Here is an 18,359-nt window from a genome sequence, read left to right as displayed (position 1 = left end):
TGTGGTGGTTTCTGCTGTTCATGTAACGGTTTCTCCAGCGGGAGTTGCTGCTGTTCCAGTGGGGGTTGCTGTTGGGGGTAGGACGGAGGGGTGGAGTCCAAACTCAGGTCGACCCGTGCGCCCTGTAATGACGGATACAACGAGGCAGGTGCAGTATCAGAGAATTTTTTTTTGGTATCAAGGTTCAGCGTGGTCTCCCCTTTTGTTTTCTTTCCCACAGTCAGCGCGGTCAGAGCGTTCTGGGTGTTTTGCTTGTCTCTTCGGTCGCCCTCTGCTTCCCTTATTTTAAAACAGTCTTCCATTATAAGCATTTTCCGAATTACTTTACTTTTACTTGACTGCAGTATTTTTTGCCTGCTACCCTCTAGACCCTCCTTCAGCTTTTTTAGCTGAGTTTGACTAAGAGACCCACCCGCAGGAAAACCGTAATTTTCATGCCAGTCCACCAGATGATTACACACATCATCACCATATTTCTGTTTCATCAGTATCATTAACGGGACTAATAGGAGTGTCACTTTTCCCACTTTTATTTCCCATTTTTTACGCACACAGCTTTCTCGAGTTTGCCCGGGGAATTCACAGCCCAACGAAAACAACTGCTCTTGCTAAGAGAGCTCACAGATAACTAATGGCTCACAATTCTTCCCGTTTCACGTTTTCCCTTTGTGCTCTTGCCTTATTACTCACACTGATTGAAATATTACTTAATGATTGAATGATTTTTTTTTTTTTTTTTTTTCTTGTAAAGAAGGCTCACACTTTTATTTCACACTCGATCTCCAAGATCGTTTTACTCAGAGGACTTTAACCTCTATTAAACAAAATAAAAAGTGACACTTGCTTAGTTGGATCAACTCAGTTGACTACAGAATAAAGCAAATATGCAATCCCCCTTATCAATTTGATCTTGAATTTATTAATCTTCTAAATTCTGCAGTTTTCATTAAATGTTTGAGAGGTGGAATGTTTTAGCTCACCGTGTTCGTGTCCCCAGACGACAGAAAAGAGAAAAATCCCGGCGGAATCGGCCAAGGACACTGACCGCAGTCCCAGTCACTCCGAAACTCTAAGACGAGGTTTTGGAGATGGATCTTGGTGACCCAGGGTGACCAGCCACTCCGGTCATGTCCTGGCGGATTCACGCGGATCCTGTTCGTGACGCCAATTGTGGTGGAAATTCTGCCGTCTGGGGAGCTGCAATAAAGGAAGTCAACTGAATTGATTATCCAAGTTTATTTTACCGTGCAAGGGGGGACCCACAAGAGAACATCCCCCCTTCTTGATTACAGTTCACAAGCATTTATACATCTGGGGTGTACAAGGTCGAAAAGCAAGCTCGCACCACTTTGGACAGTGGCGCCCATCAACGTCACAGAACCTTTCTTTTATCAGTTTATGTCTAGTTTTTGTGTCAAGCTTTTGCATCAACAAGGTCAGACCTAAGATACGCAGTTGTTGTCTTCTAACTGTTCCATGACTAAAGGTGAAACACGTGGAGTGTTCGGGCCTACTAAATTTTCCTTCCACACTTTAACTGTTGAAAAACTTTTTAAAAGAATTTTTTTGCATCGCTTTGTTAGTTTTTTTCTAAAGTAAGTTAAGAGGTATTTTCAATCTGTGATATGTTTTCAAGCCTAGGTTGTTTAAAGTCCAAGATTTTTTAAGCAGAGATTGCTTACGGCCATACCAGCCCAAGAACGCCCGGTGTCGTCTGATCTCGGAAGCTAAGAAGGCTTGGGCCTGGTTAGTACTTGGATGGGAGACCTCCTGGGAATACCAGGTGCTGTAAGCTTTAACTGTTGAAAAACTTTTTAAAATGAAGTTTTTTTGCATCGCTTTGTTAGTTTTTTTCTAAAGTAAGTTAAGAGGTATTTTCACTCTGTGATATGTTTTCAAGCCTAGGTTGTTTAAAGTCCAAGATTTTCAAGCAGAGATTGCTTACGGCCATACCAGCCCAAGAACGCCCGGTCTCGTCTGATCTCGGAAGCTAAGAAGGCTTGGGCCTGGTTAGTACTTGGATGGGAGACCTCCTGGGAATACCAGGTGCTGTAAGCTTTAACTGTTGAAAAACTTTTTAAAATGAAGTTTTTTTGCATCGCTTTGTTAGTTTTTTTCTAAAGTAAGTTAAGAGGTATTTTCACTCTGTGATATGTTTTCAAGCCTAGGTTGTTTAAAGTCCAAGATTTTCAAGCAGAGATTGCTTACGGCCATACCAGCCCAAGAACGCCCGGTCTCGTCTGATCTCGGAAGCTAAGAAGGCTTGGGCCTGGTTAGTACTTGGATGGGAGACCTCCTGGGAATACCAGGTGCTGTAAGCTTTAACTGTTGAAAAACTTTTTAAAATGAAGTTTTTTTGCATCGCTTTGTTAGTTTTTTTCTAAAGTAAGTTAAGAGGTATTTTCACTCTGTGATATGTTTTCAAGCCTAGGTTGTTTAAAGTCCAAGATTTTCAAGCAGAGATTGCTTACGGCCATACCAGCCCAAGAACGCCCGGTCTCGTCTGATCTCGGAAGCTAAGAAGGCTTGGGCCTGGTTAGTACTTGGATGGGAGACCTCCTGGGAATACCAGGTGCTGTAAGCTTTAACTGTTGAAAAACTTTTTAAAATGAAGTTTTTTTGCATCGCTTTGTTAGTTTTTTTCTAAAGTAAGTTAAGAGGTATTTTCACTCTGTGATATGTTTTCAAGCCTAGGTTGTTTAAAGTCCAAGATTTTCAAGCAGAGATTGCTTACGGCCATACCAGCCCAAGAACGCCCGGTCTCGTCTGATCTCGGAAGCTAAGAAGGCTTGGGCCTGGTTAGTACTTGGATGGGAGACCTCCTGGGAATACCAGGTGCTGTAAGCTTTAACTGTTGAAAAACTTTTTAAAATGAAGTTTTTTTGCATCGCTTTGTTAGTTTTTTTCTAAAGTAAGTTAAGAGGTATTTTCACTCTGTGATATGTTTTCAAGCCTAGGTTGTTTAAAGTCCAAGATTTTCAAGCAGAGATTGCTTACGGCCATACCAGCCCAAGAACGCCCGGTCTCGTCTGATCTCGGAAGCTAAGAAGGCTTGGGCCTGGTTAGTACTTGGATGGGAGACCTCCTGGGAATACCAGGTGCTGTAAGCTTTAACTGTTGAAAAACTTTTTAAAATGAAGTTTTTTTGCATCGCTTTGTTAGTTTTTTTCTAAAGTAAGTTAAGAGGTATTTTCACTCTGTGATATGTTTTCAAGCCTAGGTTGTTTAAAGTCCAAGATTTTCAAGCAGAGATTGCTTACGGCCATACCAGCCCAAGAACGCCCGGTCTCGTCTGATCTCGGAAGCTAAGAAGGCTTGGGCCTGGTTAGTACTTGGATGGGAGACCTCCTGGGAATACCAGGTGCTGTAAGCTTTAACTGTTGAAAAACTTTTTAAAATGAAGTTTTTTTGCATCGCTTTGTTAGTTTTTTTCTAAAGTAAGTTAAGAGGTATTTTCACTCTGTGATATGTTTTCAAGCCTAGGTTGTTTAAAGTCCAAGATTTTCAAGCAGAGATTGCTTACGGCCATACCAGCCCAAGAACGCCCGGTCTCGTCTGATCTCGGAAGCTAAGAAGGCTTGGGCCTGGTTAGTACTTGGATGGGAGACCTCCTGGGAATACCAGGTTCTGTAAGCTTTAACTGTTGAAAAACTTTTTAAAATGAAGTTTTTTTGCATCGCTTTGTTAGTTTTTTTCTAAAGTAAGTTAAGAGGTATTTTCACTCTGTGATATGTTTTCAAGCCTAGGTTGTTTAAAGTCCAAGATTTTCAAGCAGAGATTGCTTACGGCCATACCAGCCCAAGAACGCCCGGTCTCGTCTGATCTCGGAAGCTAAGAAGGCTTGGGCCTGGTTAGTACTTGGATGGGAGACCTCCTGGGAATACCAGGTGCTGTAAGCTTTAACTGTTGAAAAACTTTTTAAAATGAAGTTTTTTTGCATCGCTTTGTTAGTTTTTTTCTAAAGTAAGTTAAGAGGTATTTTCACTCTGTGATATGTTTTCAAGCCTAGGTTGTTTAAAGTCCAAGATTTTCAAGCAGAGATTGCTTACGGCCATACCAGCCCAAGAACGCCGGTCTCGTCTGATCTCGGAAGCTAAGAAGGCTTGGGCCTGGTTAGTACTTGGATGGGAGACCTCCTGGGAATACCAGGTGCTGTAAGCTTTAACTGTTGAAAAACTTTTTAAAATGAAGTTTTTTTGCATCGCTTTGTTAGTTTTTTTTCTAAAGTAAGTTAAGAGGTATTTTCACTCTGTGATATGTTTTCAAGCCTAGGTTGTTTAAAGTCCAAGATTTTCAAGCAGAGATTGCTTACGGCCATACCAGCCCAAGAACGCCCGGTCTCGTCTGATCTCGGAAGCTAAGAAGGCTTGGGCCTGGTTAGTACTTGGATGGGAGACCTCCTGGGAATACCAGGTTCTGTAAGCTTTAACTGTTGAAAAACTTTTTAAAATGAAGTTTTTTTGCATCGCTTTGTTAGTTTTTTTCTAAAGTAAGTTAAGAGGTATTTTCACTCTGTGATATGTTTTCAAGCCTAGGTTGTTTAAAGTCCAAGATTTTCAAGCAGAGATTGCTTACGGCCATACCAGCCCAAGAACGCCCGGTCTCGTCTGATCTCGGAAGCTAAGAAGGCTTGGGCCTGGTTAGTACTTGGATGGGAGACCTCCTGGGAATACCAGGTGCTGTAAGCTTTAACTGTTGAAAAACTTTTTAAAATGAAGTTTTTTTGCATCGCTTTGTTAGTTTTTTTCTAAAGTAAGTTAAGAGGTATTTTCACTCTGTGATATGTTTTCAAGCCTAGGTTGTTTAAAGTCCAAGATTTTCAAGCAGAGATTGCTTACGGCCATACCAGCCCAAGAACGCCCGGTCTCGTCTGATCTCGGAAGCTAAGAAGGCTTGGGCCTGGTTAGTACTTGGATGGGAGACCTCCTGGGAATACCAGGTGCTGTAAGCTTTAACTGTTGAAAAACTTTTTAAAATGAAGTTTTTTTGCATCGCTTTGTTAGTTTTTTTCTAAAGTAAGTTAAGAGGTATTTTCACTCTGTGATATGTTTTCAAGCCTAGGTTGTTTAAAGTCCAAGATTTTCAAGCAGAGATTGCTTACGGCCATACCAGCCCAAGAACGCCCGGTCTCGTCTGATCTCGGAAGCTAAGAAGGCTTGGGCCTGGTTAGTACTTGGATGGGAGACCTCCTGGGAATACCAGGTTCTGTAAGCTTTAACTGTTGAAAAACTTTTTAAAATGAAGTTTTTTTGCATCGCTTTGTTAGTTTTTTTCTAAAGTAAGTTAAGAGGTATTTTCACTCTGTGATATGTTTTCAAGCCTAGGTTGTTTAAAGTCCAAGATTTTCAAGCAGAGATTGCTTACGGCCATACCAGCCCAAGAACGCCCGGTCTCGTCTGATCTCGGAAGCTAAGAAGGCTTGGGCCTGGTTAGTACTTGGATGGGAGACCTCCTGGGAATACCAGGTGCTGTAAGCTTTAACTGTTGAAAAACTTTTTAAAATGAAGTTTTTTTGCATCGCTTTGTTAGTTTTTTTCTAAAGTAAGTTAAGAGGTATTTTCACTCTGTGATATGTTTTCAAGCCTAGGTTGTTTAAAGTCCAAGATTTTCAAGCAGAGATTGCTTACGGCCATACCAGCCCAAGAACGCCCGGTCTCGTCTGATCTCGGAAGCTAAGAAGGCTTGGGCCTGGTTAGTACTTGGATGGGAGACCTCCTGGGAATACCAGGTGCTGTAAGCTTTAACTGTTGAAAAACTTTTTAAAATGAAGTTTTTTTGCATCGCTTTGTTAGTTTTTTTCTAAAGTAAGTTAAGAGGTATTTTCACTCTGTGATATGTTTTCAAGCCTAGGTTGTTTAAAGTCCAAGATTTTCAAGCAGAGATTGCTTACGGCCATACCAGCCCAAGAACGCCCGGTCTCGTCTGATCTCGGAAGCTAAGAAGGCTTGGGCCTGGTTAGTACTTGGATGGGAGACCTCCTGGGAATACCAGGTTCTGTAAGCTTTAACTGTTGAAAAACTTTTTAAAATGAAGTTTTTTTTGCATCGCTTTGTTAGTTTTTTTCTAAAGTAAGTTAAGAGGTATTTTCACTCTGTGATATGTTTTCAAGCCTAGGTTGTTTAAAGTCCAAGATTTTCAAGCAGAGATTGCTTACGGCCATACCAGCCCAAGAACGCCCGGTCTCGTCTGATCTCGGAAGCTAAGAAGGCTTGGGCCTGGTTAGTACTTGGATGGGAGACCTCCTGGGAATACCAGGTGCTGTAAGCTTTAACTGTTGAAAAACTTTTTAAAATGAAGTTTTTTTGCATCGCTTTGTTAGTTTTTTTCTAAAGTAAGTTAAGAGGTATTTTCACTCTGTGATATGTTTTCAAGCCTAGGTTGTTTAAAGTCCAAGATTTTCAAGCAGAGATTGCTTACGGCCATACCAGCCCAAGAACGCCCGGTCTCGTCTGATCTCGGAAGCTAAGAAGGCTTGGGCCTGGTTAGTACTTGGATGGGAGACCTCCTGGGAATACCAGGTTCTGTAAGCTTTAACTGTTGAAAAACTTTTTAAAATGAAGTTTTTTTGCATCGCTTTGTTAGTTTTTTTCTAAAGTAAGTTAAGAGGTATTTTCACTCTGTGATATGTTTTCAAGCCTAGGTTGTTTAAAGTCCAAGATTTTCAAGCAGAGATTGCTTACGGCCATACCAGCCCAAGAACGCCCGGTCTCGTCTGATCTCGGAAGCTAAGAAGGCTTGGGCCTGGTTAGTACTTGGATGGGAGACCTCCTGGGAATACCAGGTGCTGTAAGCTTTAACTGTTGAAAAACTTTTTAAAATGAAGTTTTTTTGCATCGCTTTGTTAGTTTTTTTCTAAAGTAAGTTAAGAGGTATTTTCACTCTGTGATATGTTTTCAAGCCTAGGTTGTTTAAAGTCCAAGATTTTCAAGCAGAGATTGCTTACGGCCATACCAGCCCAAGAACGCCCGGTCTCGTCTGATCTCGGAAGCTAAGAAGGCTTGGGCCTGGTTAGTACTTGGATGGGAGACCTCCTGGGAATACCAGGTGCTGTAAGCTTTAACTGTTGAAAAACTTTTTAAAATGAAGTTTTTTTGCATCGCTTTGTTAGTTTTTTTCTAAAGTAAGTTAAGAGGTATTTTCACTCTGTGATATGTTTTCAAGCCTAGGTTGTTTAAAGTCCAAGATTTTCAAGCAGAGATTGCTTACGGCCATACCAGCCCAAGAACGCCCGGTCTCGTCTGATCTCGGAAGCTAAGAAGGCTTGGGCCTGGTTAGTACTTGGATGGGAGACCTCCTGGGAATACCAGGTGCTGTAAGCTTTAACTGTTGAAAAACTTTTTAAAATGAAGTTTTTTTGCATCGCTTTGTTAGTTTTTTTCTAAAGTAAGTTAAGAGGTATTTTCACTCTGTGATATGTTTTCAAGCCTAGGTTGTTTAAAGTCCAAGATTTTCAAGCAGAGATTGCTTACGGCCATACCAGCCCAAGAACGCCCGGTCTCGTCTGATCTCGGAAGCTAAGAAGGCTTGGGCCTGGTTAGTACTTGGATGGGAGACCTCCTGGGAATACCAGGTTCTGTAAGCTTTAACTGTTGAAAAACTTTTTAAAATGAAGTTTTTTTGCATCGCTTTGTTAGTTTTTTTCTAAAGTAAGTTAAGAGGTATTTTCACTCTGTGATATGTTTTCAAGCCTAGGTTGTTTAAAGTCCAAGATTTTCAAGCAGAGATTGCTTACGGCCATACCAGCCCAAGAACGCCCGGTCTCGTCTGATCTCGGAAGCTAAGAAGGCTTGGGCCTGGTTAGTACTTGGATGGGAGACCTCCTGGGAATACCAGGTGCTGTAAGCTTTAACTGTTGAAAAACTTTTTAAAATGAAGTTTTTTTGCATCGCTTTGTTAGTTTTTTTCTAAAGTAAGTTAAGAGGTATTTTCACTCTGTGATATGTTTTCAAGCCTAGGTTGTTTAAAGTCCAAGATTTTCAAGCAGAGATTGCTTACGGCCATACCAGCCCAAGAACGCCCGGTCTCGTCTGATCTCGGAAGCTAAGAAGGCTTGGGCCTGGTTAGTACTTGGATGGGAGACCTCCTGGGAATACCAGGTTCTGTAAGCTTTAACTGTTGAAAAACTTTTTAAAATGAAGTTTTTTTGCATCGCTTTGTTAGTTTTTTTCTAAAGTAAGTTAAGAGGTATTTTCACTCTGTGATATGTTTTCAAGCCTAGGTTGTTTAAAGTCCAAGATTTTCAAGCAGAGATTGCTTACGGCCATACCAGCCCAAGAACGCCCGGTCTCGTCTGATCTCGGAAGCTAAGAAGGCTTGGGCCTGGTTAGTACTTGGATGGGAGACCTCCTGGGAATACCAGGTGCTGTAAGCTTTAACTGTTGAAAAACTTTTTAAAATGAAGTTTTTTTGCATCGCTTTGTTAGTTTTTTTCTAAAGTAAGTTAAGAGGTATTTTCACTCTGTGATATGTTTTCAAGCCTAGGTTGTTTAAAGTCCAAGATTTTCAAGCAGAGATTGCTTACGGCCATACCAGCCCAAGAACGCCCGGTCTCGTCTGATCTCGGAAGCTAAGAAGGCTTGGGCCTGGTTAGTACTTGGATGGGAGACCTCCTGGGAATACCAGGTGCTGTAAGCTTTAACTGTTGAAAAACTTTTTAAAATGAAGTTTTTTTGCATCGCTTTGTTAGTTTTTTTCTAAAGTAAGTTAAGAGGTATTTTCACTCTGTGATATGTTTTCAAGCCTAGGTTGTTTAAAGTCCAAGATTTTCAAGCAGAGATTGCTTACGGCCATACCAGCCCAAGAACGCCCGGTCTCGTCTGATCTCGGAAGCTAAGAAGGCTTGGGCCTGGTTAGTACTTGGATGGGAGACCTCCTGGGAATACCAGGTGCTGTAAGCTTTAACTGTTGAAAAACTTTTTAAAATGAAGTTTTTTTGCATCGCTTTGTTAGTTTTTTTCTAAAGTAAGTTAAGAGGTATTTTCACTCTGTGATATGTTTTCAAGCCTAGGTTGTTTAAAGTCCAAGATTTTCAAGCAGAGATTGCTTACGGCCATACCAGCCCAAGAACGCCCGGTCTCGTCTGATCTCGGAAGCTAAGAAGGCTTGGGCCTGGTTAGTACTTGGATGGGAGACCTCCTGGGAATACCAGGTTCTGTAAGCTTTAACTGTTGAAAAACTTTTTAAAATGAAGTTTTTTTGCATCGCTTTGTTAGTTTTTTTCTAAAGTAAGTTAAGAGGTATTTTCACTCTGTGATATGTTTTCAAGCCTAGGTTGTTTAAAGTCCAAGATTTTCAAGCAGAGATTGCTTACGGCCATACCAGCCCAAGAACGCCCGGTCTCGTCTGATCTCGGAAGCTAAGAAGGCTTGGGCCTGGTTAGTACTTGGATGGGAGACCTCCTGGGAATACCAGGTGCTGTAAGCTTTAACTGTTGAAAAACTTTTTAAAATGAAGTTTTTTTGCATCGCTTTGTTAGTTTTTTTCTAAAGTAAGTTAAGAGGTATTTTCACTCTGTGATATGTTTTCAAGCCTAGGTTGTTTAAAGTCCAAGATTTTCAAGCAGAGATTGCTTACGGCCATACCAGCCCAAGAACGCCCGGTCTCGTCTGATCTCGGAAGCTAAGAAGGCTTGGGCCTGGTTAGTACTTGGATGGGAGACCTCCTGGGAATACCAGGTGCTGTAAGCTTTAACTGTTGAAAAACTTTTTAAAATGAAGTTTTTTTGCATCGCTTTGTTAGTTTTTTTCTAAAGTAAGTTAAGAGGTATTTTCACTCTGTGATATGTTTTCAAGCCTAGGTTGTTTAAAGTCCAAGATTTTCAAGCAGAGATTGCTTACGGCCATACCAGCCCAAGAACGCCCGGTCTCGTCTGATCTCGGAAGCTAAGAAGGCTTGGGCCTGGTTAGTACTTGGATGGGAGACCTCCTGGGAATACCAGGTGCTGTAAGCTTTAACTGTTGAAAAACTTTTTAAAATGAAGTTTTTTTGCATCGCTTTGTTAGTTTTTTTCTAAAGTAAGTTAAGAGGTATTTTCACTCTGTGATATGTTTTCAAGCCTAGGTTGTTTAAAGTCCAAGATTTTCAAGCAGAGATTGCTTACGGCCATACCAGCCCAAGAACGCCCGGTCTCGTCTGATCTCGGAAGCTAAGAAGGCTTGGGCCTGGTTAGTACTTGGATGGGAGACCTCCTGGGAATACCAGGTTCTGTAAGCTTTAACTGTTGAAAAACTTTTTAAAATGAAGTTTTTTTGCATCGCTTTGTTAGTTTTTTTCTAAAGTAAGTTAAGAGGTATTTTCACTCTGTGATATGTTTTCAAGCCTAGGTTGTTTAAAGTCCAAGATTTTCAAGCAGAGATTGCTTACGGCCATACCAGCCCAAGAACGCCCGGTCTCGTCTGATCTCGGAAGCTAAGAAGGCTTGGGCCTGGTTAGTACTTGGATGGGAGACCTCCTGGGAATACCAGGTGCTGTAAGCTTTAACTGTTGAAAAACTTTTTAAAATGAAGTTTTTTTGCATCGCTTTGTTAGTTTTTTTCTAAAGTAAGTTAAGAGGTATTTTCACTCTGTGATATGTTTTCAAGCCTAGGTTGTTTAAAGTCCAAGATTTTCAAGCAGAGATTGCTTACGGCCATACCAGCCCAAGAACGCCCGGTCTCGTCTGATCTCGGAAGCTAAGAAGGCTTGGGCCTGGTTAGTACTTGGATGGGAGACCTCCTGGGAATACCAGGTTCTGTAAGCTTTAACTGTTGAAAAACTTTTTAAAATGAAGTTTTTTTGCATCGCTTTGTTAGTTTTTTTCTAAAGTAAGTTAAGAGGTATTTTCACTCTGTGATATGTTTTCAAGCCTAGGTTGTTTAAAGTCCAAGATTTTCAAGCAGAGATTGCTTACGGCCATACCAGCCCAAGAACGCCCGGTCTCGTCTGATCTCGGAAGCTAAGAAGGCTTGGGCCTGGTTAGTACTTGGATGGGAGACCTCCTGGGAATACCAGGTTCTGTAAGCTTTAACTGTTGAAAAACTTTTTAAAATGAAGTTTTTTTGCATCGCTTTGTTAGTTTTTTTCTAAAGTAAGTTAAGAGGTATTTTCACTCTGTGATATGTTTTCAAGCCTAGGTTGTTTAAAGTCCAAGATTTTCAAGCAGAGATTGCTTACGGCCATACCAGCCCAAGAACGCCCGGTCTCGTCTGATCTCGGAAGCTAAGAAGGCTTGGGCCTGGTTAGTACTTGGATGGGAGACCTCCTGGGAATACCAGGTGCTGTAAGCTTTAACTGTTGAAAAACTTTTTAAAATGAAGTTTTTTTGCATCGCTTTGTTAGTTTTTTTCTAAAGTAAGTTAAGAGGTATTTTCACTCTGTGATATGTTTTCAAGCCTAGGTTGTTTAAAGTCCAAGATTTTCAAGCAGAGATTGCTTACGGCCATACCAGCCCAAGAACGCCCGGTCTCGTCTGATCTCGGAAGCTAAGAAGGCTTGGGCCTGGTTAGTACTTGGATGGGAGACCTCCTGGGAATACCAGGTTCTGTAAGCTTTAACTGTTGAAAAACTTTTTAAAATGAAGTTTTTTTGCATCGCTTTGTTAGTTTTTTTCTAAAGTAAGTTAAGAGGTATTTTCACTCTGTGATATGTTTTCAAGCCTAGGTTGTTTAAAGTCCAAGATTTTCAAGCAGAGATTGCTTACGGCCATACCAGCCCAAGAACGCCCGGTCTCGTCTGATCTCGGAAGCTAAGAAGGCTTGGGCCTGGTTAGTACTTGGATGGGAGACCTCCTGGGAATACCAGGTGCTGTAAGCTTTAACTGTTGAAAAACTTTTTAAAATGAAGTTTTTTTGCATCGCTTTGTTAGTTTTTTTCTAAAGTAAGTTAAGAGGTATTTTCACTCTGTGATATGTTTTCAAGCCTAGGTTGTTTAAAGTCCAAGATTTTCAAGCAGAGATTGCTTACGGCCATACCAGCCCAAGAACGCCCGGTCTCGTCTGATCTCGGAAGCTAAGAAGGCTTGGGCCTGGTTAGTACTTGGATGGGAGACCTCCTGGGAATACCAGGTGCTGTAAGCTTTAACTGTTGAAAAACTTTTTAAAATGAAGTTTTTTTGCATCGCTTTGTTAGTTTTTTTCTAAAGTAAGTTAAGAGGTATTTTCACTCTGTGATATGTTTTCAAGCCTAGGTTGTTTAAAGTCCAAGATTTTCAAGCAGAGATTGCTTACGGCCATACCAGCCCAAGAACGCCCGGTCTCGTCTGATCTCGGAAGCTAAGAAGGCTTGGGCCTGGTTAGTACTTGGATGGGAGACCTCCTGGGAATACCAGGTGCTGTAAGCTTTAACTGTTGAAAAACTTTTTAAAATGAAGTTTTTTTGCATCGCTTTGTTAGTTTTTTTCTAAAGTAAGTTAAGAGGTATTTTCACTCTGTGATATGTTTTCAAGCCTAGGTTGTTTAAAGTCCAAGATTTTCAAGCAGAGATTGCTTACGGCCATACCAGCCCAAGAACGCCCGGTCTCGTCTGATCTCGGAAGCTAAGAAGGCTTGGGCCTGGTTAGTACTTGGATGGGAGACCTCCTGGGAATACCAGGTGCTGTAAGCTTTAACTGTTGAAAAACTTTTTAAAATGAAGTTTTTTTGCATCGCTTTGTTAGTTTTTTTCTAAAGTAAGTTAAGAGGTATTTTCACTCTGTGATATGTTTTCAAGCCTAGGTTGTTTAAAGTCCAAGATTTTCAAGCAGAGATTGCTTACGGCCATACCAGCCCAAGAACGCCCGGTCTCGTCTGATCTCGGAAGCTAAGAAGGCTTGGGCCTGGTTAGTACTTGGATGGGAGACCTCCTGGGAATACCAGGTTCTGTAAGCTTTAACTGTTGAAAAACTTTTTAAAATGAAGTTTTTTTGCATCGCTTTGTTAGTTTTTTCTAAAGTAAGTTAAGAGGTATTTTCACTCTGTGATATGTTTTCAAGCCTAGGTTGTTTAAAGTCCAAGATTTTCAAGCAGAGATTGCTTACGGCCATACCAGCCCAAGAACGCCCGGTCTCGTCTGATCTCGGAAGCTAAGAAGGCTTGGGCCTGGTTAGTACTTGGATGGGAGACCTCCTGGGAATACCAGGTGCTGTAAGCTTTAACTGTTGAAAAACTTTTTAAAATGAAGTTTTTTTGCATCGCTTTGTTAGTTTTTTTCTAAAGTAAGTTAAGAGGTATTTTCACTCTGTGATATGTTTTCAAGCCTAGGTTGTTTAAAGTCCAAGATTTTCAAGCAGAGATTGCTTACGGCCATACCAGCCCAAGAACGCCCGGTCTCGTCTGATCTCGGAAGCTAAGAAGGCTTGGGCCTGGTTAGTACTTGGATGGGAGACCTCCTGGGAATACCAGGTGCTGTAAGCTTTAACTGTTGAAAAACTTTTTAAAATGAAGTTTTTTTGCATCGCTTTGTTAGTTTTTTTCTAAAGTAAGTTAAGAGGTATTTTCACTCTGTGATATGTTTTCAAGCCTAGGTTGTTTAAAGTCCAAGATTTTCAAGCAGAGATTGCTTACGGCCATACCAGCCCAAGAACGCCCGGTCTCGTCTGATCTCGGAAGCTAAGAAGGCTTGGGCCTGGTTAGTACCTTGGATGGGAGACCTCCTGGGAATACCAGGTTCTGTAAGCTTTAACTGTTGAAAAACTTTTAAATGAAGTTGCATTTATTTGAAAAGTCTAAAGAGGTACTTTAATTTTTCAACCGTATTTAACAGGTTTCACTAGAGCATCCCCTACAGCCCAACGCTTCCGCTGCCCGGGTTTCTTGGATGCCGTAAGCAATCTCTGCTTGAAAATCTTGGACTTTAAACAACCTAGGCTTGAAAACATATCACAGAGTGAAAATACCTCTTAACTTACTTTAGAAAAAACTAACAAAGCGATGCAAAAAAACTTCATTTTAAAAAGTTTTTCAACAGTTAAAGCTTACAGAACCTGGTATTCCCAGGAGGTCTCCCATCCAAGTACTAACCAGGCCCAAGCCTTCTTAGCTTCCGAGATCAGACGAGACCGGGCGTTCTTGGGCTGGTATGGCCGTAAGCAATCTCTGCTTGAAAATCTTGGACTTTAAACAACCTAGGCTTGAAAACATATCACAGAGTGAAAATACCTCTTAACTTACTTTAGAAAAAACTAACAAAGCGATGCAAAAAAACTTCATTTTAAAAAGTTTTTCAACAGTTAAAGCTTACAGCACCTGGTATTCCCAGGAGGTCTCCCATCCAAGTACTAACCAGGCCCAAGCCTTCTTAGCTTCCGAGATCAGACGAGACCGGGCGTTCTTGGGCTGGTATGGCCGTAAGCAATCTCTGCTTGAAAATCTTGGACTTTAAACAACCTAGGCTTGAAAACATATCACAGAGTGAAAATACCTCTTAACTTACTTTAGAAAAAAACTAACAAAGCGATGCAAAAAAACTTCATTTTAAAAAGTTTTTCAACAGTTAAAGCTTACAGCACCTGGTATTCCCAGGAGGTCTCCCATCCAAGTACTAACCAGGCCCAAGCCTTCTTAGCTTCCGAGATCAGACGAGACCGGGCGTTCTTGGGCTGGTATGGCCGTAAGCAATCTCTGCTTGAAAATCTTGGACTTTAAACAACCTAGGCTTGAAAACATATCACAGAGTGAAAATACCTCTTAACTTACTTTAGAAAAAACTAACAAAGCGATGCAAAAAAACTTCATTTTAAAAAGTTTTTCAACAGTTAAAGCTTACAGCACCTGGTATTCCCAGGAGGTCTCCCATCCAAGTACTAACCAGGCCCAAGCCTTCTTAGCTTCCGAGATCAGACGAGACCGGGCGTTCTTGGGCTGGTATGGCCGTAAGCAATCTCTGCTTGAAAATCTTGGACTTTAAACAACCTAGGCTTGAAAACATATCACAGAGTGAAAATACCTCTTAACTTACTTTAGAAAAAACTAACAAAGCGATGCAAAAAAACTTCATTTTAAAAAGTTTTTCAACAGTTAAAGCTTACAGCACCTGGTATTCCCAGGAGGTCTCCCATCCAAGTACTAACCAGGCCCAAGCCTTCTTAGCTTCCGAGATCAGACGAGACCGGGCGTTCTTGGGCTGGTATGGCCGTAAGCAATCTCTGCTTGAAAATCTTGGACTTTAAACAACCTAGGCTTGAAAACATATCACAGAGTGAAAATACCTCTTAACTTACTTTAGAAAAAAACTAACAAAGCGATGCAAAAAAACTTCATTTTAAAAAGTTTTTCAACAGTTAAAGCTTACAGCACCTGGTATTCCCAGGAGGTCTCCCATCCAAGTACTAACCAGGCCCAAGCCTTCTTAGCTTCCGAGATCAGACGAGACCGGGCGTTCTTGGGCTGGTATGGCCGTAAGCAATCTCTGCTTGAAAATCTTGGACTTTAAACAACCTAGGCTTGAAAACATATCACAGAGTGAAAATACCTCTTAACTTACTTTAGAAAAAAACTAACAAAGCGATGCAAAAAAACTTCATTTTAAAAAGTTTTTCAACAGTTAAAGCTTACAGCACCTGGTATTCCCAGGAGGTCTCCCATCCAAGTACTAACCAGGCCCAAGCCTTCTTAGCTTCCGAGATCAGACGAGACCGGGCGTTCTTGGGCTGGTATGGCCGTAAGCAATCTCTGCTTGAAAATCTTGGACTTTAAACAACCTAGGCTTGAAAACATATCACAGAGTGAAAATACCTCTTAACTTACTTTAGAAAAAAACTAACAAAGCGATGCAAAAAAACTTCATTTTAAAAAGTTTTTCAACAGTTAAAGCTTACAGCACCTGGTATTCCCAGGAGGTCTCCCATCCAAGTACTAACCAGGCCCAAGCCTTCTTAGCTTCCGAGATCAGACGAGACCGGGCGTTCTTGGGCTGGTATGGCCGTAAGCAATCTCTGCTTGAAAATCTTGGACTTTAAACAACCTAGGCTTGAAAACATATCACAGAGTGAAAATACCTCTTAACTTACTTTAGAAAAAAACTAACAAAGCGATGCAAAAAAACTTCATTTTAAAAAGTTTTTCAACAGTTAAAGCTTACAGCACCTGGTATTCCCAGGAGGTCTCCCATCCAAGTACTAACCAGGCCCAAGCCTTCTTAGCTTCCGAGATCAGACGAGACCGGGCGTTCTTGGGCTGGTATGGCCGTAAGCAATCTCTGCTTGAAAATCTTGGACTTTAAACAACCTAGGCTTGAAAACATATCACAGAGTGAAAATACCTCTTAACTTACTTTAGAAAAAAACTAACAAAGCGATGCAAAAAAACTTCATTTTAAAAAGTTTTTCAACAGTTAAAGCTTACAGCACCTGGTATTCCCAGGAGGTCTCCCATCCAAGTACTAACCAGGCCCAAGCCTTCTTAGCTTCCGAGATCAGACGAGACCGGGCGTTCTTGGGCTGGTATGGCCGTAAGCAATCTCTGCTTGAAAATCTTGGACTTTAAACAACCTAGGCTTGAAAACATATCACAGAGTGAAAATACCTCTTAACTTACTTTAGAAAAAAACTAACAAAGCGATGCAAAAAAACTTCATTTTAAAAAGTTTTTCAACAGTTAAAGCTTACAGCACCTGGTATTCCCAGGAGGTCTCCCATCCAAGTACTAACCAGGCCCAAGCCTTCTTAGCTTCCGAGATCAGACGAGACCGGGCGTTCTTGGGCTGGTATGGCCGTAAGCAATCTCTGCTTGAAAATCTTGGACTTTAAACAACCTAGGCTTGAAAACATATCACAGAGTGAAAATACCTCTTAACTTACTTTAGAAAAAAACTAACAAAGCGATGCAAAAAAACTTCATTTTAAAAAGTTTTTCAACAGTTAAAGCTTACAGCACCTGGTATTCCCAGGAGGTCTCCCATCCAAGTACTAACCAGGCCCAAGCCTTCTTAGCTTCCGAGATCAGACGAGACCGGGCGTTCTTGGGCTGGTATGGCCGTAAGCAATCTCTGCTTGAAAATCTTGGACTTTAAACAACCTAGGCTTGAAAACATATCACAGAGTGAAAATACCTCTTAACTTACTTTAGAAAAAAACTAACAAAGCGATGCAAAAAAACTTCATTTTAAAAAGTTTTTCAACAGTTAAAGCTTACAGCACCTGGTATTCCCAGGAGGTCTCCCATCCAAGTACTAACCAGGCCCAAGCCTTCTTAGCTTCCGAGATCAGACGAGACCGGGCGTTCTTGGGCTGGTATGGCCGTAAGCAATCTCTGCTTGAAAATCTTGGACTTTAAACAACCTAGGCTTGAAAACATATCACAGAGTGAAAATACCTCTTAACTTACTTTAGAAAAAAACTAACAAAGCGATGCAAAAAAACTTCATTTTAAAAAGTTTTTCAACAGTTAAAGCTTACAGCACCTGGTATTCCCAGGAGGTCTCCCATCCAAGTACTAACCAGGCCCAAGCCTTCTTAGCTTCCGAGATCAGACGAGACCGGGCGTTCTTGGGCTGGTATGGCCGTAAGCAATCTCTGCTTGAAAATCTTGGACTTTAAACAACCTAGGCTTGAAAACATATCACAGAGTGAAAATACCTCTTAACTTACTTTAGAAAAAAACTAACAAAGCGATGCAAAAAAACTTCATTTTAAAAAGTTTTTCAACAGTTAAAGCTTACAGCACCTGGTATTCCCAGGAGGTCTCCCATCCAAGTACTAACCAGGCCCAAGCCTTCTTAGCTTCCGAGATCAGACGAGACCGGGCGTTCTTGGGCTGGTATGGCCGTAAGCAATCTCTGCTTGAAAATCTTGGACTTTAAACAACCTAGGCTTGAAAACATATCACAGAGTGAAAATACCTCTTAACTTACTTTAGAAAAAAACTAACAAAGCGATGCAAAAAAACTTCATTTTAAAAAGTTTTTCAACAGTTAAAGCTTACAGCACCTGGTATTCCCAGGAGGTCTCCCATCCAAGTACTAACCAGGCCCAAGCCTTCTTAGCTTCCGAGATCAGACGAGACCGGGCGTTCTTGGGCTGGTATGGCCGTAAGCAATCTCTGCTTGAAAATCTTGGACTTTAAACAACCTAGGCTTGAAAACATATCACAGAGTGAAAATACCTCTTAACTTACTTTAGAAAAAAACTAACAAAGCGATGCAAAAAAACTTCATTTTAAAAAGTTTTTCAACAGTTAAAGCTTACAGCACCTGGTATTCCCAGGAGGTCTCCCATCCAAGTACTAACCAGGCCCAAGCCTTCTTAGCTTCCGAGATCAGACGAGACCGGGCGTTCTTGGGCTGGTATGGCCGTAAGCAATCTCTGCTTGAAAATCTTGGACTTTAAACAACCTAGGCTTGAAAACATATCACAGAGTGAAAATACCTCTTAACTTACTTTAGAAAAAAACTAACAAAGCGATGCAAAA

The 18,359-nt window shown here is 41.1% G+C and overlaps 62 non-coding genes and 1 pseudogene across 62 annotated transcripts; 46 read left to right on the top strand and 17 right to left on the bottom strand.

The window, feature by feature from the left end:
- The first annotated feature begins 1,676 nt into the window (after positions 1-1,676).
- On the top strand, positions 1,677-1,795 carry LOC114774087 (5S ribosomal RNA). The gene has a single exon (XR_003744707.1). It is a non-coding gene; the product is annotated as a 5S ribosomal RNA (ribosomal RNA).
- Positions 1,796-1,939: 144 nt separating this feature from the next.
- LOC114773865 (5S ribosomal RNA) lies at positions 1,940-2,058 on the top strand. The gene has a single exon (XR_003744495.1). It is a non-coding gene; the product is annotated as a 5S ribosomal RNA (ribosomal RNA).
- Positions 2,059-2,202: 144 nt separating this feature from the next.
- LOC114773864 (5S ribosomal RNA) lies at positions 2,203-2,321 on the top strand. Its single transcript, XR_003744494.1, has one exon. It is a non-coding gene; the product is annotated as a 5S ribosomal RNA (ribosomal RNA).
- A 144-nt stretch (positions 2,322-2,465) lies between these two features.
- Positions 2,466-2,584, top strand: LOC114773863 (5S ribosomal RNA). The gene has a single exon (XR_003744493.1). It is a non-coding gene; the product is annotated as a 5S ribosomal RNA (ribosomal RNA).
- A 144-nt stretch (positions 2,585-2,728) lies between these two features.
- Positions 2,729-2,847, top strand: LOC114773861 (5S ribosomal RNA). The gene has a single exon (XR_003744491.1). It is a non-coding gene; the product is annotated as a 5S ribosomal RNA (ribosomal RNA).
- Positions 2,848-2,991: 144 nt separating this feature from the next.
- On the top strand, positions 2,992-3,110 carry LOC114773860 (5S ribosomal RNA). The gene has a single exon (XR_003744490.1). It is a non-coding gene; the product is annotated as a 5S ribosomal RNA (ribosomal RNA).
- Positions 3,111-3,254: 144 nt separating this feature from the next.
- LOC114773859 (5S ribosomal RNA) lies at positions 3,255-3,373 on the top strand. Its single transcript, XR_003744489.1, has one exon. It is a non-coding gene; the product is annotated as a 5S ribosomal RNA (ribosomal RNA).
- Positions 3,374-3,517: 144 nt separating this feature from the next.
- On the top strand, positions 3,518-3,636 carry LOC114774073 (5S ribosomal RNA). The gene has a single exon (XR_003744694.1). It is a non-coding gene; the product is annotated as a 5S ribosomal RNA (ribosomal RNA).
- A 144-nt stretch (positions 3,637-3,780) lies between these two features.
- Positions 3,781-3,899, top strand: LOC114773858 (5S ribosomal RNA). The gene has a single exon (XR_003744488.1). It is a non-coding gene; the product is annotated as a 5S ribosomal RNA (ribosomal RNA).
- A 144-nt stretch (positions 3,900-4,043) lies between these two features.
- Positions 4,044-4,161, top strand: LOC114774083 (5S ribosomal RNA). Its single transcript, XR_003744704.1, has one exon. It is a non-coding gene; the product is annotated as a 5S ribosomal RNA (ribosomal RNA).
- A 145-nt stretch (positions 4,162-4,306) lies between these two features.
- On the top strand, positions 4,307-4,425 carry LOC114774072 (5S ribosomal RNA). Its single transcript, XR_003744693.1, has one exon. It is a non-coding gene; the product is annotated as a 5S ribosomal RNA (ribosomal RNA).
- Positions 4,426-4,569: 144 nt separating this feature from the next.
- On the top strand, positions 4,570-4,688 carry LOC114773857 (5S ribosomal RNA). The gene has a single exon (XR_003744487.1). It is a non-coding gene; the product is annotated as a 5S ribosomal RNA (ribosomal RNA).
- A 144-nt stretch (positions 4,689-4,832) lies between these two features.
- On the top strand, positions 4,833-4,951 carry LOC114774154 (5S ribosomal RNA). The gene has a single exon (XR_003744744.1). It is a non-coding gene; the product is annotated as a 5S ribosomal RNA (ribosomal RNA).
- Positions 4,952-5,095: 144 nt separating this feature from the next.
- LOC114774071 (5S ribosomal RNA) lies at positions 5,096-5,214 on the top strand. The gene has a single exon (XR_003744692.1). It is a non-coding gene; the product is annotated as a 5S ribosomal RNA (ribosomal RNA).
- Positions 5,215-5,358: 144 nt separating this feature from the next.
- LOC114774153 (5S ribosomal RNA) lies at positions 5,359-5,477 on the top strand. The gene has a single exon (XR_003744743.1). It is a non-coding gene; the product is annotated as a 5S ribosomal RNA (ribosomal RNA).
- A 144-nt stretch (positions 5,478-5,621) lies between these two features.
- On the top strand, positions 5,622-5,740 carry LOC114774152 (5S ribosomal RNA). The gene has a single exon (XR_003744742.1). It is a non-coding gene; the product is annotated as a 5S ribosomal RNA (ribosomal RNA).
- Positions 5,741-5,884: 144 nt separating this feature from the next.
- On the top strand, positions 5,885-6,003 carry LOC114774068 (5S ribosomal RNA). Its single transcript, XR_003744690.1, has one exon. It is a non-coding gene; the product is annotated as a 5S ribosomal RNA (ribosomal RNA).
- Positions 6,004-6,148: 145 nt separating this feature from the next.
- On the top strand, positions 6,149-6,267 carry LOC114774151 (5S ribosomal RNA). Its single transcript, XR_003744741.1, has one exon. It is a non-coding gene; the product is annotated as a 5S ribosomal RNA (ribosomal RNA).
- Positions 6,268-6,411: 144 nt separating this feature from the next.
- Positions 6,412-6,530, top strand: LOC114774067 (5S ribosomal RNA). The gene has a single exon (XR_003744689.1). It is a non-coding gene; the product is annotated as a 5S ribosomal RNA (ribosomal RNA).
- Positions 6,531-6,674: 144 nt separating this feature from the next.
- LOC114774150 (5S ribosomal RNA) lies at positions 6,675-6,793 on the top strand. Its single transcript, XR_003744740.1, has one exon. It is a non-coding gene; the product is annotated as a 5S ribosomal RNA (ribosomal RNA).
- Positions 6,794-6,937: 144 nt separating this feature from the next.
- LOC114774147 (5S ribosomal RNA) lies at positions 6,938-7,056 on the top strand. The gene has a single exon (XR_003744738.1). It is a non-coding gene; the product is annotated as a 5S ribosomal RNA (ribosomal RNA).
- Positions 7,057-7,200: 144 nt separating this feature from the next.
- LOC114774146 (5S ribosomal RNA) lies at positions 7,201-7,319 on the top strand. The gene has a single exon (XR_003744737.1). It is a non-coding gene; the product is annotated as a 5S ribosomal RNA (ribosomal RNA).
- Positions 7,320-7,463: 144 nt separating this feature from the next.
- Positions 7,464-7,582, top strand: LOC114774066 (5S ribosomal RNA). Its single transcript, XR_003744688.1, has one exon. It is a non-coding gene; the product is annotated as a 5S ribosomal RNA (ribosomal RNA).
- Positions 7,583-7,726: 144 nt separating this feature from the next.
- LOC114774145 (5S ribosomal RNA) lies at positions 7,727-7,845 on the top strand. The gene has a single exon (XR_003744736.1). It is a non-coding gene; the product is annotated as a 5S ribosomal RNA (ribosomal RNA).
- A 144-nt stretch (positions 7,846-7,989) lies between these two features.
- On the top strand, positions 7,990-8,108 carry LOC114774065 (5S ribosomal RNA). Its single transcript, XR_003744687.1, has one exon. It is a non-coding gene; the product is annotated as a 5S ribosomal RNA (ribosomal RNA).
- Positions 8,109-8,252: 144 nt separating this feature from the next.
- LOC114774144 (5S ribosomal RNA) lies at positions 8,253-8,371 on the top strand. The gene has a single exon (XR_003744735.1). It is a non-coding gene; the product is annotated as a 5S ribosomal RNA (ribosomal RNA).
- Positions 8,372-8,515: 144 nt separating this feature from the next.
- On the top strand, positions 8,516-8,634 carry LOC114774143 (5S ribosomal RNA). The gene has a single exon (XR_003744734.1). It is a non-coding gene; the product is annotated as a 5S ribosomal RNA (ribosomal RNA).
- A 144-nt stretch (positions 8,635-8,778) lies between these two features.
- On the top strand, positions 8,779-8,897 carry LOC114774142 (5S ribosomal RNA). Its single transcript, XR_003744733.1, has one exon. It is a non-coding gene; the product is annotated as a 5S ribosomal RNA (ribosomal RNA).
- Positions 8,898-9,041: 144 nt separating this feature from the next.
- Positions 9,042-9,160, top strand: LOC114774064 (5S ribosomal RNA). Its single transcript, XR_003744686.1, has one exon. It is a non-coding gene; the product is annotated as a 5S ribosomal RNA (ribosomal RNA).
- Positions 9,161-9,304: 144 nt separating this feature from the next.
- Positions 9,305-9,423, top strand: LOC114774141 (5S ribosomal RNA). Its single transcript, XR_003744732.1, has one exon. It is a non-coding gene; the product is annotated as a 5S ribosomal RNA (ribosomal RNA).
- A 144-nt stretch (positions 9,424-9,567) lies between these two features.
- On the top strand, positions 9,568-9,686 carry LOC114774140 (5S ribosomal RNA). The gene has a single exon (XR_003744731.1). It is a non-coding gene; the product is annotated as a 5S ribosomal RNA (ribosomal RNA).
- Positions 9,687-9,830: 144 nt separating this feature from the next.
- On the top strand, positions 9,831-9,949 carry LOC114774139 (5S ribosomal RNA). Its single transcript, XR_003744730.1, has one exon. It is a non-coding gene; the product is annotated as a 5S ribosomal RNA (ribosomal RNA).
- Positions 9,950-10,093: 144 nt separating this feature from the next.
- Positions 10,094-10,212, top strand: LOC114774063 (5S ribosomal RNA). Its single transcript, XR_003744685.1, has one exon. It is a non-coding gene; the product is annotated as a 5S ribosomal RNA (ribosomal RNA).
- Positions 10,213-10,356: 144 nt separating this feature from the next.
- Positions 10,357-10,475, top strand: LOC114774138 (5S ribosomal RNA). Its single transcript, XR_003744729.1, has one exon. It is a non-coding gene; the product is annotated as a 5S ribosomal RNA (ribosomal RNA).
- A 144-nt stretch (positions 10,476-10,619) lies between these two features.
- LOC114774062 (5S ribosomal RNA) lies at positions 10,620-10,738 on the top strand. Its single transcript, XR_003744684.1, has one exon. It is a non-coding gene; the product is annotated as a 5S ribosomal RNA (ribosomal RNA).
- A 144-nt stretch (positions 10,739-10,882) lies between these two features.
- On the top strand, positions 10,883-11,001 carry LOC114774061 (5S ribosomal RNA). The gene has a single exon (XR_003744683.1). It is a non-coding gene; the product is annotated as a 5S ribosomal RNA (ribosomal RNA).
- Positions 11,002-11,145: 144 nt separating this feature from the next.
- On the top strand, positions 11,146-11,264 carry LOC114774136 (5S ribosomal RNA). The gene has a single exon (XR_003744727.1). It is a non-coding gene; the product is annotated as a 5S ribosomal RNA (ribosomal RNA).
- Positions 11,265-11,408: 144 nt separating this feature from the next.
- LOC114774060 (5S ribosomal RNA) lies at positions 11,409-11,527 on the top strand. Its single transcript, XR_003744682.1, has one exon. It is a non-coding gene; the product is annotated as a 5S ribosomal RNA (ribosomal RNA).
- Positions 11,528-11,671: 144 nt separating this feature from the next.
- On the top strand, positions 11,672-11,790 carry LOC114774135 (5S ribosomal RNA). Its single transcript, XR_003744726.1, has one exon. It is a non-coding gene; the product is annotated as a 5S ribosomal RNA (ribosomal RNA).
- Positions 11,791-11,934: 144 nt separating this feature from the next.
- Positions 11,935-12,053, top strand: LOC114774134 (5S ribosomal RNA). The gene has a single exon (XR_003744725.1). It is a non-coding gene; the product is annotated as a 5S ribosomal RNA (ribosomal RNA).
- A 144-nt stretch (positions 12,054-12,197) lies between these two features.
- LOC114774132 (5S ribosomal RNA) lies at positions 12,198-12,316 on the top strand. Its single transcript, XR_003744724.1, has one exon. It is a non-coding gene; the product is annotated as a 5S ribosomal RNA (ribosomal RNA).
- A 144-nt stretch (positions 12,317-12,460) lies between these two features.
- Positions 12,461-12,579, top strand: LOC114774131 (5S ribosomal RNA). The gene has a single exon (XR_003744723.1). It is a non-coding gene; the product is annotated as a 5S ribosomal RNA (ribosomal RNA).
- Positions 12,580-12,723: 144 nt separating this feature from the next.
- LOC114774059 (5S ribosomal RNA) lies at positions 12,724-12,842 on the top strand. Its single transcript, XR_003744681.1, has one exon. It is a non-coding gene; the product is annotated as a 5S ribosomal RNA (ribosomal RNA).
- A 143-nt stretch (positions 12,843-12,985) lies between these two features.
- LOC114774130 (5S ribosomal RNA) lies at positions 12,986-13,104 on the top strand. The gene has a single exon (XR_003744722.1). It is a non-coding gene; the product is annotated as a 5S ribosomal RNA (ribosomal RNA).
- A 144-nt stretch (positions 13,105-13,248) lies between these two features.
- LOC114774129 (5S ribosomal RNA) lies at positions 13,249-13,367 on the top strand. Its single transcript, XR_003744721.1, has one exon. It is a non-coding gene; the product is annotated as a 5S ribosomal RNA (ribosomal RNA).
- Positions 13,368-13,511: 144 nt separating this feature from the next.
- On the top strand, positions 13,512-13,631 carry LOC114774099 (uncharacterized; annotated as a pseudogene).
- A 293-nt stretch (positions 13,632-13,924) lies between these two features.
- Positions 13,925-14,043, bottom strand: LOC114774057 (5S ribosomal RNA). Its single transcript, XR_003744679.1, has one exon. It is a non-coding gene; the product is annotated as a 5S ribosomal RNA (ribosomal RNA).
- A 143-nt stretch (positions 14,044-14,186) lies between these two features.
- On the bottom strand, positions 14,187-14,305 carry LOC114774118 (5S ribosomal RNA). Its single transcript, XR_003744720.1, has one exon. It is a non-coding gene; the product is annotated as a 5S ribosomal RNA (ribosomal RNA).
- Positions 14,306-14,449: 144 nt separating this feature from the next.
- Positions 14,450-14,568, bottom strand: LOC114774106 (5S ribosomal RNA). The gene has a single exon (XR_003744719.1). It is a non-coding gene; the product is annotated as a 5S ribosomal RNA (ribosomal RNA).
- A 143-nt stretch (positions 14,569-14,711) lies between these two features.
- On the bottom strand, positions 14,712-14,830 carry LOC114774094 (5S ribosomal RNA). The gene has a single exon (XR_003744714.1). It is a non-coding gene; the product is annotated as a 5S ribosomal RNA (ribosomal RNA).
- A 143-nt stretch (positions 14,831-14,973) lies between these two features.
- On the bottom strand, positions 14,974-15,092 carry LOC114774081 (5S ribosomal RNA). Its single transcript, XR_003744702.1, has one exon. It is a non-coding gene; the product is annotated as a 5S ribosomal RNA (ribosomal RNA).
- A 144-nt stretch (positions 15,093-15,236) lies between these two features.
- On the bottom strand, positions 15,237-15,355 carry LOC114774070 (5S ribosomal RNA). The gene has a single exon (XR_003744691.1). It is a non-coding gene; the product is annotated as a 5S ribosomal RNA (ribosomal RNA).
- Positions 15,356-15,499: 144 nt separating this feature from the next.
- LOC114774058 (5S ribosomal RNA) lies at positions 15,500-15,618 on the bottom strand. Its single transcript, XR_003744680.1, has one exon. It is a non-coding gene; the product is annotated as a 5S ribosomal RNA (ribosomal RNA).
- A 144-nt stretch (positions 15,619-15,762) lies between these two features.
- Positions 15,763-15,881, bottom strand: LOC114774047 (5S ribosomal RNA). The gene has a single exon (XR_003744669.1). It is a non-coding gene; the product is annotated as a 5S ribosomal RNA (ribosomal RNA).
- Positions 15,882-16,025: 144 nt separating this feature from the next.
- On the bottom strand, positions 16,026-16,144 carry LOC114774036 (5S ribosomal RNA). The gene has a single exon (XR_003744658.1). It is a non-coding gene; the product is annotated as a 5S ribosomal RNA (ribosomal RNA).
- A 144-nt stretch (positions 16,145-16,288) lies between these two features.
- Positions 16,289-16,407, bottom strand: LOC114774025 (5S ribosomal RNA). Its single transcript, XR_003744647.1, has one exon. It is a non-coding gene; the product is annotated as a 5S ribosomal RNA (ribosomal RNA).
- Positions 16,408-16,551: 144 nt separating this feature from the next.
- LOC114774013 (5S ribosomal RNA) lies at positions 16,552-16,670 on the bottom strand. The gene has a single exon (XR_003744636.1). It is a non-coding gene; the product is annotated as a 5S ribosomal RNA (ribosomal RNA).
- Positions 16,671-16,814: 144 nt separating this feature from the next.
- On the bottom strand, positions 16,815-16,933 carry LOC114774001 (5S ribosomal RNA). The gene has a single exon (XR_003744625.1). It is a non-coding gene; the product is annotated as a 5S ribosomal RNA (ribosomal RNA).
- A 144-nt stretch (positions 16,934-17,077) lies between these two features.
- LOC114773989 (5S ribosomal RNA) lies at positions 17,078-17,196 on the bottom strand. Its single transcript, XR_003744614.1, has one exon. It is a non-coding gene; the product is annotated as a 5S ribosomal RNA (ribosomal RNA).
- A 144-nt stretch (positions 17,197-17,340) lies between these two features.
- Positions 17,341-17,459, bottom strand: LOC114773978 (5S ribosomal RNA). Its single transcript, XR_003744603.1, has one exon. It is a non-coding gene; the product is annotated as a 5S ribosomal RNA (ribosomal RNA).
- A 144-nt stretch (positions 17,460-17,603) lies between these two features.
- Positions 17,604-17,722, bottom strand: LOC114773965 (5S ribosomal RNA). The gene has a single exon (XR_003744591.1). It is a non-coding gene; the product is annotated as a 5S ribosomal RNA (ribosomal RNA).
- Positions 17,723-17,866: 144 nt separating this feature from the next.
- Positions 17,867-17,985, bottom strand: LOC114773953 (5S ribosomal RNA). Its single transcript, XR_003744580.1, has one exon. It is a non-coding gene; the product is annotated as a 5S ribosomal RNA (ribosomal RNA).
- Positions 17,986-18,129: 144 nt separating this feature from the next.
- Positions 18,130-18,248, bottom strand: LOC114773941 (5S ribosomal RNA). The gene has a single exon (XR_003744569.1). It is a non-coding gene; the product is annotated as a 5S ribosomal RNA (ribosomal RNA).
- Positions 18,249-18,359: the final 111 nt, after the last annotated feature.

This window comes from Denticeps clupeoides, unplaced genomic scaffold, assembly GCF_900700375.1.
Source record: "Denticeps clupeoides unplaced genomic scaffold, fDenClu1.1, whole genome shotgun sequence".
NCBI lineage: Eukaryota > Metazoa > Chordata > Actinopteri > Clupeiformes > Denticipitidae > Denticeps > Denticeps clupeoides.
This window is presented reverse-complemented; position numbering and strand designations above follow the sequence as displayed.